The sequence below is a fragment of the Melitaea cinxia genome, chromosome 15 (genome assembly GCF_905220565.1).
Source record: "Melitaea cinxia chromosome 15, ilMelCinx1.1, whole genome shotgun sequence".
In the NCBI taxonomy this organism is placed as follows: domain Eukaryota; kingdom Metazoa; phylum Arthropoda; class Insecta; order Lepidoptera; family Nymphalidae; genus Melitaea; species Melitaea cinxia.
The window spans coordinates 13,079,533-13,093,787 of NC_059408.1; the positions used below are offsets into that span (position 1 = coordinate 13,079,533).

General features: G+C 32.1%; 1 protein-coding gene across 1 annotated transcript in view; it reads left to right on the forward strand.

Annotated features, from left to right (window-relative positions):
• Positions 1-14,255, forward strand: part of LOC123660303 (neuropeptide CCHamide-1 receptor-like) — a 99,358-nt gene that overhangs the window by 13,161 nt on the left and 71,942 nt on the right. The window lies entirely within an intron of this gene.

The window sequence follows — 14,255 nt, forward strand, 5'->3', positions numbered from 1 at the left end:
CTATATACAATAATCAATACGAAACTTGACCTATTAAGTAAAAATTGAATTTCACGTTAGTTTTTTATTCATTTTGTTTTTATCTGGAGTGTAAATTACGTGAGTTATATTATTACGTATTATAAAACAAAAAAACAAAAAAAGTCGCTTCCCACTGTCTGTATGCTTAGATCTTTAAAACTACGCAACGAATTTTGATGCAGGTTTCTTCAGTTAATAGAGTGATTCCAGAGAAAAGTTTATATGTATAATACATGCATAATATTGTAGAGGAACACTAATAGTTTTTGCAACCGTGCAAAGCCGGGGTGGGTCGCTAGTTTTAAATAAAATACATGTTATATTAGAATAGGCTTTGAAAATTTCGTAAATATTTTGATAAAATGAGTACTTTATAAAACGTGACTTGGCACAGCAACATACAAACACCACGCGAAGTTTGTCACAAGTTCGGTTTTGGATGTCAGCCAAGATGAATTCAAAAATCGTTTACTTATTTCTCTGCTAATATTTCTCCATTAGCATAAACATTATTTAAGATATAGGACATAAAATACGTTAGCATAAGGATTTATAGGACCATTTATTGAAAAACCTTTAAACATATTGATATGCGTAAAATGTTAGACAGTACAGGTAGGTAATAGCTTACGGATTTTTGTATTCTTGATTAAAATTTACCAAGGCATTAAACTAAAAATATAGTAAAAATAAATATTATTATTGTTATTAAAATAAAAACGTTATATATATTTGAGCAACACAAACTCTCAACCCGACAGTAATTTTCAGGTTAAGGTCGAATCACTTGCGATCAAAATTAACTGGAAATGAAAATCGATTTTACTAAGATGATTCTTTATTGATTACGATTTATTTACGTTATTGATTAAATTTGTAGCCTATAATTAGAACATTATGGCTTAAAAGAGGTAAAGGTGTATGTTTAAAGTTATGTATTTTAAGATTTTCACTTTTTTGCTAACGACATTTTAATTTTATACACTACAATTACACTTTATTTATTTATTTATTTATTTATTTATTTACACTTGTAATTAAAAGATTGTTATAAGTGTTTACAAATGAGTTATACGATCTATATATACAATAGTCAAGAATTCTTAATGTCTTATTACAGGGCAGGCAAGCAGGCTGTAAAACAGTTTGTTATAAGTCAGTGGGGTGAGTCGTTGGAATGAATTTACATTTATAAGTATCAAATAGGATCTTAGTTCAGATAACAGTTGGGTGTAAAACTTGTTACCTTATAAATAGCGTGCATACTCGTGTTAATGTGTATACTACCCTCATTTATTATTTCTAAGTTTTTTTTTAATATATCACTAGGTCGGCAAACAAGCGTACGGCTCACCTGATGGTCAGAGATATTACCCTAGCTTATAGACGCCTGCAACACCGGAAGCATCGCAAGCACGTAGCCGACCCAATCCCCAATCCCCCCAGGAGCTCTGGTCACCTCACTCACCAACTGGAACACAATACTGCTTGAAAACAGTATTATTTAGCTGTGATCTTCTGTAAGGTCGGTCTAAGTTCTTTGAAATAACAATAATATAAAAAAGGCCAAACCAAATCTAAACTTAATACCTAAACTAAAACAAAGACTAAAGAGAAATATTAAACTAGGTATTCAAAAGTTCAAAGCCGTATACATTAGAACATGAAGCTTTATCATTAACATTGCTATCCGTATCGCCTTACAAAAGCTAATATCAGAATACTAGTTTTCAAAAGTGTTACAAAGATCGCAAAATATTTACCTGCTGAATAAAAACCTTAACAAAGCATACCTTGCCAAGATTTCCCTTAAAAACATTAACAAGTATTTGTATTAACATTGTACCAACAACTATTTCTTATGAAGCTGATATTACTAAATTTTAAAATATTTTCAATGCATAGAATTAGATCTAATAAACTTTAGATAATAATAATAATAAATATCTACACAATACGCACAATAATACATTGTATTTGCTATCAACATTAAGTTGGATTGGTATTTTAAAAATATATATTTTATAAAAAATTTATGCCTGTTCAAATTACAGTGACCTTATAAAAATGTTAAAAGAAGTTTGACGAACCAACTTTTCGTCCCAGTTGAATATAGAACAAAGTTAGATCTCCCTTTGCTTGTTATCTATACATTTGTGTTTCACTTTTGTGCGAATATATTATTGCTTTCGACACATTTGTTTCGAATTAAGAGTCACAAATATAACTCAAAGGGAATTTTACGTTTCGTTTTTATTCAATTTGTGTTCTTTTTCAGAATTCGAAAACCACCATAATTATATTAAATCAACAAGTATATGCTGTGTGGCTACGGCACTAAAGAACTTAGCCACCCCCTCTCTTCCCGTGGGTGTCGTAAGAGACGACTAAGGGATAACAAGGTTCCACAACCACCTTGGAACTTAAGAAACCGACCGATGGCGGGATAACCATCCAACTGCTGGCTTTGAAATACACAGGCCGAAGACGGGCAGCAGCGTCTTCGGTGCGACAAAGCCAGTACTGCGGTCACCAACCCGCCTGCCCAGCGTGGTGACTATGGGCAAAACACATGAGTTTACGCCATTTTTGGCACGAACTTGTGGAGGCCTGTGTCCAGCAGTGGACTATATATAGACGTGCACAAATAAATGTATGTCTGATAATAATACAGTTTATTTCAGACAAGGTCCATACAATAAAAAAAGCCATTATATGAATAAAAATCATTATACGTTTCACCACATACATATATCCAACATTTTGCAAAGAGACCCCACCGTTGGTCCCAGCAGCACCATATCGTTGACCACAGACAAAAAAACAACAGGAATACTCGTATGTTTGTTCTTTATTCCTAAATATTATCTTAACTCATTACCGTACTCACTATTCATAATAAAAAGGCTCTTGTAAATCATTGAACTAAACTAACAGCTTGTGAGCGAACCAATTATTTGGGCTTAACAAAGAATGCTGTAAAAACAATAAGTAAGAGAAAGTATGAACACAATTAGGATGCAAAACACGTATGAGGTAAATCCTTTTGAGCTTGAAAAACGGTCATGTTTGAATCGGACTCCCACACCGAGGGTTCCGTACAAACAAAATTATTAAAAATCTTTTTATTATATTATGTAACTAAAAATTTACGCTTTTCGCAATTTTTCCGTTATCTGTTGTTTCCTTTATCTTTATTCTTATATTTATATACATATATATATATATATATATATCTACATCAACCATGATTAGCATTTGTGTAATTTTACGAAAAATTAACCAAGGGCACATAAAAATAATGAACGAGTAATACAATATTTATTTATGAGGAAATTTATTTAACTGGCAATAATAATGAATCACTAAAAATAAGCGAAATACACTTAAGAGGGCAATAATTAATCTAAGCTAGTAATTAAAATTCTAAGTCACCAAATTAATTACTTAAGCGGACGAAAGTAAGGGGAAAAACTGAGAGGGCGATGTTTATTACTACATAACTATGTAAACCTTTTGAGTTAATACGTGAAATTCTTTAATAATATAATTATGTGAGTAACTTTTAGAATTATTTTGTAAGTTGCAGAAATATTTTATTTTAAAGTTTATTATTTAATTACCTTTAGTTAATGTAAACTAACATCTATAAAAACTTCAGAAAGCGTCGCGACGTTTGCTACGCTCCGATAAGTCTTCAGTCTTTAGAGGGACGACCAACACTTGATATTTTTTTTCTCGTCATTGATATTGTCCCTTGCAGCCAATCTCGATTCATTTTCAAAAATTTATCTTCTATTCTTTTTGCAGCTATCCACCGTGACTTCATTTCCGACTTTAGCTTTGAAAATTTAATGATAAGTTTTTTCTTTTCCTTACTATTTAAACTGTATTTATTTATTATTATTTCTTGTACCTTATCTATTTTTTCGCTAAAACTCTTCTCATTTATGTTCTTAGTCATCATATATATATACTGTGTCTTGATAAAACAGTTAACCCAGAAGAACCTACAACCATAAAATACGGTAAATAAATATCTGAGCGCAAATAAAACTTTGCTTTGTAAAAGAGTCAATTTAATTAAAAAAATATCATTCCAAAAGTGGCACTTAGTGGCACCTAAATTTTATGTAATTCTCTTCACAACTCATTAGGTTAATAGTAGAAAAAAAATACAAGCTGGGACCATTCGGGAAACATATTTAAAAAACTTAAGTATTTAATCTTTGAATAAAATAAATAATATGTTGAAGATAGTTAGAAAAAAACTTGTTTCTAAAGATACTAAGCAATATAATACCAAGTTACTAATAAACATTAATTACACATACCTGCAGGCCTAGCATGCGCGCCACGACAAAATTTTGTCTACCCCTTTTCTCGTATTATCTCTCTATGTCTACAGTAGCTAACATGCGTGCACGCGATACTCTTCTCGTTACGTCAGTAGAAGAGATAATCATTAAATTTTAGTGATCTGTGATATTTATCTCTACGGAAGCTAACATGACATCGTAATTTTGTCGAATTTTGTCGTTTTAGGAAGAGAAACTTCTCGTTTTCAATATTATCGACGAGAAAGACGATAAATAAAAAATAAATAAAACCGGGTGCCTATTTTTTGTATACCATGGCGTTTCCCTATTATAATTATATAATTTCGGTATACGAAGAGCGGGAAATGCGAAAAGTCGAGTGAAGTGTGCCATATAATGACACAAAAAACGTATTGGCGCCCTGTTGCTTCTTATTCTAAATAATAATAATAATACTTTATTTCAGACCAAAGTATAAATCCATATTGGGTTAGTACAACAAGACAAGACAACATTCAGAATAAAAAACAAAACAAAATTATATTAAAAAATCAATAAGTAAAAATAAAATTAAATAAAATACTATGATAGAATAAAAGTAAAATCAATAATCAAAAAAAAAAATTCAATTCAGTAAAAACTTTTTGCTTTTTTAGTAGTTATTATTATTTTTTTTATTTAGTTATGGATTCATAAAGCATATTATTAAAAAAAATCACAAATTGTTGAATGTACAAAGCCATGAATTATCATTGACATAAAATTGTTCGCTTAAGAATTTTAAGCTAGTTCTGCAACTCTAGTAACTTACATTAATGTTTCAACGTCACGATTACCAATATTGACATCAATTTGCTCACGGTCTTTCGCCTAATTAATATTTCAGTAAATTACAATTACTCAGTACTTTTAGACCCATTTATTTAAATTTATATTTCTTGTTATAATTTTAATGTTAGTTTGAATTTTACACACGCAAGCACATAAGTAAACAATACCCACACTATCAGATCAGAAATCGTCTTACCCAAGTGTCAGCTTATATAACCAATTTGTATATACATTATTACTTTTTTATTAATGCTAGTGGTTGTTCAAAGGTCGAAATTTGACCATAATTAAAATTTAAATTAAAGAAAAACAAAAAAAAGGAATTTAAAGAACCTTTTTTAAAAAATTCCAATTTGACTACAGACTGACAATCAACAAAATATTATAATATACATATATATGTGTGTGTCAAACACGTGGTAGTGTGAGTAATCTTTTTTCTTACTGGTTTAATATATATTAATGCATAATTAAAAAAAAAATTAGCATCTACACTCCTTCTCTATATAAACTCTAAGTGTGCGAATTTTCATACTTCTCCGTCCGCGCAATTATCGTAAAAAGGGGTACAAAGTTTTCGCTTCACGTATTAATATATAGATGCATAAATAAATAATATACAGGTAATGATAATAACATTACAATACCAAGAAAGTTTGCCCATAATGCAAAGAAATTAAAATGCAGTGTCACTCGGCATCAATAAAAAATAGTGAACAATAAAAATTATTCAAAATATCTTAACTTACATCCCATTCGTATATACATACAATAATTACTATTCATCCTGTAATACTGCTGAACATAGACCTCTTTCCTTATGTAGGAGCTTAATCTTCCACGCTGGTCCAATGCGGGTTGAGTAGTGTTGCCCAAATGCAAGAACAAGACGAGACTTAGCCAGTCTTGGTCTTGGTCTTGCGCCAATACACCTGGTCTTGGTCTTGGTCTTGGTCTTGCGCTCCCAGTCTTGGTCTTGGTCTTGGTCTTGCAGCAAGAGTCTTGCAAGTCTTGCAATTACCTATTAGTCTATTACTATTTATTAAAGTTTACTTTAAATCTTAGAAAAACGTATTAGAATTGGAACATTGTGAGCTTGAATTAACATAGCCATAGTAAAGATCAAGCAGATTAATAAATAACTGAAGATTTGATAAGAAATTCGAAAAATCAACTGACCTATATGTCGTTTTCCATGGAAGTAACTGTTTCTTAATAAACATTTATGATTTATAAGCTTACATTTGCTAAAACATGTAAAAAAAACAATTTAATTACAATAACTTGACTGTATTTTAAAGAACAATACTTATCTGTCTAGAAAGAGATTGAACCCTCAACTTATAAGAAATTTAATAAAAGAGTTTTACGATTTATCATTTATTTGAATAAAAAATAAAATACAACTAAAAAATAAAATTTATTCAAATAAATTGAATAAAAAATAAAATACAACACAAATCAACAGCTTTATCATTAGGTTATGATACTTTATATCAATTTTTTTGACCAAGAATTAATACAAAGTAACCATCTGGCTGACTCATCACTTAACCTATTTCTATGTTTTCTAATTACTAATGATGCTTTAGAAAATAACCTCTCAGCAGGTACTGAAGTTGCAGGTATTGAGAGAAAATCACGGGCCATTTTCGATAAAATCGGATACTCTGTCTCATGCGTCCTCCACCAATCTAAAATGTCTTCCGAGCTGGCAGTTCTTGGTTTTCTCAGGTACTCCTCCAACTCGTCTATCACTAAGCCTTGAAGACAAGATCCAGATGACGTCGAGGGACATTCATAGAGTTTATCAAAGTCTATTACGTCTTCATCTTCATCACATACTTTATTTTCTTTTTCTGGTAATTCCAGAGATTTGTTCAGTGAGTGTAGACTTTTATATTCTTCATAAAGTTCATTGAACTTGCGCAGACTTTCTGTTTTAAGTTGCTTCCCCCACATTGTCAGGTCAAAAGTCTGAGCCTTATGCCTTGGGTCTAAAATTAAAGAAGTACAATAAATCCAGTTGCTCTTCTTGTAATGTTTAAGCATTTTGTCTCGAGCTGCTTGGAAAGCTAGAATGAGCCTTTCATCCACTTCAGATCGATTAGGTTTCTCATCTAACTGTTTTACCATGGATTCAATTTTATCTAGCAAGAGATTGAATGATACAATGACTAGCGGTAATGTAACTTATTTGTCTCCACCAAGTTTTGTACTTAAAAGTTTAAAGTTTATTAGAAATTTATGTAATTTTTCGAGTACCTGCCATTCATTAGCTGTGATTTGAAAATCATTTAATTCGGTGACAGAACTGCACAATATGTCAATGCCCGCTCTCACTTTTAAACCAAATCCAATCATATCATGTGTGGAATTCCATCTCGTTGGACAGTCAAGAATGGCATTTAGATTTGATGGCACGCCAGCTGCTTCACAAGCAGACTGAAACTTCTTCTTCACTATCTCACTTCTTTTTATTTTACTGGAAATACTGCGTAACTTTGTTACAGATGTACGCGAGTCAGCAATATTTGGTGCAGATTCTTCATCTTCCTCATCCTCAGTTTCGTCTGCATAGTCTTCGTACTGCTGATCTTGCGCGTTAGTGTCAGACTCACAGTGTAATGCTAAGGTCTTTAATAAATCTTGTACACCAAGGTTTAAAATGTGAGCAAAGCACCGGAAATGTTGATTGTCTGAATCAAAGTGTGGCGGCAGCTGTTTGCCCAGTTCATACATAAATTTGGTATTTGCAGTTGCGTTGTCGACCGTGATACCTTGTATTTTATCAATTATGCCATATTCCAATAAACATTCATGGAAAATCGTTGCAATATCTTCCCCAGTATGTCGACCGCGTGATGGTATAAAATCAAGAACTACAGATTGATACTTCCATTCGTTGTCTATATAATGAATAGTAACCCCGTAGTAACTCCTACCAGCAATTGACGTCCACCCATCAATGGTAAAAGACATTTTAGATGATAATGAATGATGAATAAAATATATGTAAAGAATTAGTGCCAATCACTATTCTTTACATATAAGTGAATGTTTTGGCGTACATCTATACTAATATTATAAAGCTGAAGAGTTCGTTTGTATGTTTGATGACAGAAGTTTTAAAATAAATAAATAAGTCCTGAACGTCAATATACCTCCAAAGTTACTATTCCTCGTGGACGAAGTCGCGGGCACAGCTAGTAAATACTTACTCTCATCATCTCTCTCAGAGATATTCGGGCTGGTAAGTAATACAAAACTCTTATCGCAGGCTTTTTATTTTATTAGTAGGTAAGTACCTACGCTTTTTATATTATTTTATTAGTTTTGTAGAATTTTTTTACACGTTTCAAGTATATTTAAAAGTGGCTACAATATTTATTAAACGGGTGATATTTGAACACTTTTTGCTATTTTTTCTTGTAAAAACTTAAGAAATATAATGACTAAATGTACAATAATAGTACCTAAGTAATTAGTTTAAAACCATATAAGTAATCAATATTATAATATATACTTACTAGAATGAATTAATATGACATCTACTACCTATCCTTACCATTTTATCCTAATCATAATACTACTTGCGTGATCAGTATAATGTATTCATTTTCATTCTAAGCACTCTGAAACTTATTTATTCTTTGGAACACCTGTAGGTACTCTTAAAATTCGAAATTATTTTGCATGAGTATACCTACGCCCTGTGGCGGCAATCAAATAGTGTCAAATGTTATGATTTCGGCGTGGCGGCAACGATTGTTTTAGATTTCAAAAGAAGCCGCCGGCGCGTGTATCATAACCATGTACTTCCGAAAAGCGGCAAATTTCTTTGAGAAGTAAGTACAAAACCTTTGATGCCGCATTATCAAAGTGCCGATGGTTAAAACATAACTATGCATGCACTCAGTTTGATTTTAATAGATATTTTTTTTATTCGCTATGTTTATGGTATTAGTCGTAATGCGCATAGGTCCAGTTTTTCATATTCTTTGATACAGTTTTTTGCGTCTCATAGAATTCCTAAGCGTACCTACCTATACACCGAACTGTTACACCTAACTACTCAGTGAAATAGCGCTAAGTCCTAGCTGCAAGACGCAAGAGTCTTGCAGGCTATGTCTTGTTCTTGCTCAAGTCTTGCACGGTCAGTCTTGGTCTTGGTCTTGCTAAAAATACGCGGTCTTGTTCTTGGTCTTGGTCTTGCAAAAACGCAAGAACAAGACCAAGACTGCAAGACCAAGACTGAATTTGGGCAACACTAGGGTTGAGGGATATATGCCTTACTATGAGCCAATACAATAATTATTGTAATGTAAAACCATTTCTTGATATGACAAATAAAGTTGATTATTATTGTATAAAGTTTATTTCATCTAATATATAGATTTAAATATATACTTTTTACTTGACTAAAAGCCTTTAAGAGCCATCACAAATGGCTGCTATTAAACAAATCGTCAAAACGTCAGCCACATCACTCTTATATTGTTGATGACTCGCTAATGGGTCTTTGTATACATTTAATTCCATGGAAGATGACATCTAAATAAAACGTCAACGTTTTGCCAACGAAGATTAATTTATATTAGTGGTCGTTAAAACCAAAAAATTATGAAAATAAAGAACCTATTTTAAATTTTTCAATTTGAATATAGACTAAAAATCAACAAAAGGTAATACGCATATGTGTGTCAAATACATGGTAGTGTATGTATTTATATTTATTTTTTTTATTTAATATAGTTTTATGCATAATTTAAAAAATATATTAGCATTATGCACTCCTTCTCTATATAAACTATAAGTGTGCGAAATTTCATACTCCATCGTCCGCGCAATTTTCGTAAAAAAGAGTACAAACTTTTTGCTTCACTATATAAAATTTGTGCTTGATAGAAGTTGTATTTATGGTTGAATATTACTTGCTAAACCTTTTTTAAAATGCAATTATCATTTTTTTCTAAGCAGATGTCCTCTTTGAGTTTTTAAACTAAGAAACAAACTTTTTAACTTAATAATATTAAGCTATCTTTGCCTTATAACAAAGAATAAATTATATACAAATTGAAGATTAACTTATTTTTTAAGTTAACTGCTGGAGCAAGTTGAAAAATCGAATTAATGCTTTCAGTATTTCCCCGTTGAGCAATTTTATTTGGATAAAAATATGGCCCTTATGGATATCTTAATGGGATTTTTTTTCTATTAAAAAAAAGTAAGAAAGAACTGTTTTTTTTTTACTACGAGACATTTCAACGTATTTACATCCAGATTAAACAAGTTAAAACCAGTTTAAGCAGTGTCTTTTCATTTGTAGTCTTATTGATTACAAAATTATATTAGATATATTGATAATTGTGTTTGCTCGCAAACGAAGAAAACCGACTTCAATTACATCGACATTGATACAACGTATGTAGATGAAAAAAATTAACAAACGCACTAGACGTCACTACGATTTTCGAGGGTTTCCCTCGATTTCTCTGGAATCCCATCATCAGATCTTGGTTTCCTTATCCATGGTACCACACTTCGGATATCTTCTTACCAACAATTTTTTTTTATCAAAATCGGTTTATAAACGACGAAGTTATCCCCGAACATACATTATATATATATACGGTCAATTTGAGTAACCTCCTCCTTTTTTGAAGTCGGTTTAAAAGGTACAAAAGTTGGTTAAAATAGCAAAAAAAGTTTTTTTTTAATCAAAGTTCTATATCATTTATGACTTTTAAGCCAAATAGACAGTGGATTTGCTAAAGTAGTCATAAGCCGGAATCAGGATTAGGTCCGTCACAATGGTGGTTTAGGTCTTCTCGATTTAGGTCAAAGGCCCAAATCGCTAAATATTTCGGTACAAAGAAAAAAAAAGGAAAAAAAAATAGAAGAGAACGAACCGAAATGTTAATTTCGCGCCGATTTCAAGCTCTTACTGTTACTATTTATCACCACATCACATCTTCACAGCAGCCTTTCGCAGTCCACTACTGGACATAGGCCTCCACAAGTTCACGCCAAAAATGGTGTGAACTCATGTGTTTTGCCTATAGTCACCACGTTGGGCAGGCGGGATGGTGTCCGCAGGGCTGGCTTTGACGCACTGAAGACGCTGCTGCCCGTTTTAGGCCTATGTATTTCAAAGCCAGCAGTTAGGTAGTTATCCCGCTATCGGTCGGCCTTTTAAGTTCCAAGGTGGTAGTGAAACTGTGTTATCTCTTAGTCTACTATTTATGCTTCTAATAAATTCTTTACCAGCTTTACAAGAAATAAATATTTTTAATATAAATTTTTACCTTAACTTCTGATTGTTACACAAGTATTTTCATCACACTTTTCGCAATTATAATAGGATTTCAAATTCCACTGGAACTAGATATTAAAATAATACGACTTTGTAATCGAATTATTTTTCAAACTCAACGGTCGTTAGTAAAATGAAATTCTATATCTATACTAATATTAGAAAGCTGAAGAATTTGTTTGTTTCTTTGCTTGAATGCGCTAATCTCAGGAAGTAATGGTCCGATTTGAAAAATTCCTTCAATGTTAGATTAGCCCATTCATCGAGGAAGACTATGGGCTATTTCTATATATCATCACGCTAAGACCGTCAGGAGCGGAGTACCAATGAAGAATGTTTCAAATTCGGGTTTTTGTCCTTTTGAGAGCTTCCGCTGCGTGCTCTGCGTAAACAGTCAAAGTTTCGCAAAAATCGTTTATGACAGAATTATTTCCCTTTAAAAGTTCCACGCGGACGATGTCGTGGGCAGAAACTAGTCTATACATTTAACACACAGGTAACGCAAGCACATAGGACAAACTATCTGTTTTGTTGTCAAGAGTGTGTTCGAAACCGCGACCACTAACGGAACCACAAAGCCAACATGTCCTCAGTTACTACTGTATAGTGATTTATTAACAAAACCAGCAAACAGCCCCTTTCATCGAGCGTATGTAATAATTATATCTACCTACGCGCAGCTGTGACGCCCGCAAGATATGCTAATCAGACAGAATTCATCTCAATTGCCAATTATAAACAAAGCGGTCGTTGTGTAGGATCTGATGTATGACTAATGTATGGATGCTGGCTTCTGTGTATAAACAAACTAATTAAAAAACGAACCGCATCAACGGATATGTGTATGCAAAACTTAAAAAATCTTAGTGTTTAATTAATAAATGTCGGTTCGAGAGGATGAATGTTTATGAGTGTTTCGTGCACACAAAAAAGAAACAAATATAATTATATAGTAAAGATAGCTAAATACAAATACAATTCATTCGTATTTCAAAAATTCTCATAATTTCAGACTACCGCGTAAAACCACAAGACACAGCTAGTAACAAAACAAAAGATATGGACAACTTTTTCAATATTAAGGCTCAAAAAATATTGGACTTGTCAGTCTCGATTCGTAAAAGTCCGTAAAATTGCTTTAGGAGTTAGACCACTGACTTTTCAGTTCAGGCTTTTTACGATGGATTATTGTAATATCTAAATTGAATCTTTCGGGGGTGAAAAGTTCTTCGAATAACATTTATCAATAGAAAATCGGTTTACATAATCAGTCAGAGCTCGAAATATCGTACAATAGAATGTCTTTATGAATAGATGTTCCCAAAGTGTGCAGAGATAAGAATATTCTGGAGCTGGTTTTTGGTTCGCTTCGTTTATATAGGCCGAGGGCAACTGTGGTTTGGTCTGCTCGTCAAAATTAAATATAAGCTAGTGAATGCGTACTTTACATTCAAGATTTACACAATGCATGGAACAATTAGGTATTTACCAACCTAGCAAAGTAAAAACGCAGTCTAAAAAACTATTTGATGTTAGTTGAGGTTACAATTTCTAAAGTATATCAGGCGGTTTTGTTTTTGCTTCTATTTTTTTTTAAAGATATCTGTTTTTCACTTTTGCTGTTTCAGTCTATACAAGGTTTTAATAATACTTTATCCTCAAGCTTACTACAACCTATTCTTTAATAGTCACATTGCTAAACAACAACCTATTCTTACTACTACTATTTCTACTTTACAACCTATTCTTTAATAGTCACATTGCTAAAATAACTAGTATCTAATGAAATATCTCGGCCTATATTTATTTTCCTGAACGCTATATTTAACTAATTACATAAAATAATTAGTATAGATATCAAGACAAACGAGCTGAGCAGTGTGAAATAACTGTTACTGAAAAACGTTTAGTTAATAGTAAAATAATTATCACATAATAGCATACGACAGCGTTCACAGATTTTCAATTACAGCGTACGTCATTTTTTGAAATTAAATAAGAATATTCAAAAACATAAAAAAGGCTCGTTAAATAGCAAATAGATTATAACAGCGGGGCTTTTAACTACAGTCTGTTATTTATGAGATGGTTATCGATCCAATTTATTTGCTTTTTTGCTATAAATAAAAAATAAATTATGAAAACCCTTTTTGTAAACTTGAATTCAACGAAGTGTTAATTCTACTCAAATAACAATTTGTCTCAAATATTTATGTAATAACATTTTAGGTACCTATGTATTGAACTTTGAAACATATTTTTTTTCATGTACAGAATCCATTAGATATAATATTATTCGAATTTAACACAAAATTTTAGACCGCGTATTTTAATCAGAGTGTGCTGTACACGACAGCGAAATTTTTGAAGAGCCAGCGCCAATTGAGCGTGAACAGGTACTACAAGTGCTATTCGAAAATCGTAAATCACTAATTGAATGTCCATTGTATATTTCAATCCAATGGTGGAAATAACAATCAATAACACGTAGAATATGTGTAAGTATTCTTACGCTATAGGTTAAGCAGTTAATTAAATTGTTTTTTTTTTTTTTCTTCCGTTTGCCACCAGTTAAGTCTCGCTTATAAAGCGTTAACCATCTTAATTTTAAACAGCCCGTATCCGCTCGTTTTCGCTGTCTTATTTATTGTCTACCCTCTTGCCTTTGATTCTCCATTGCGCTTGAATAGATTCAGATACAGTATTGTGTTCCTGTTGGTGAGTAAGGTGACCAGAGCTCCTGGGGGGATTGGGAATAGGGTCGGCAA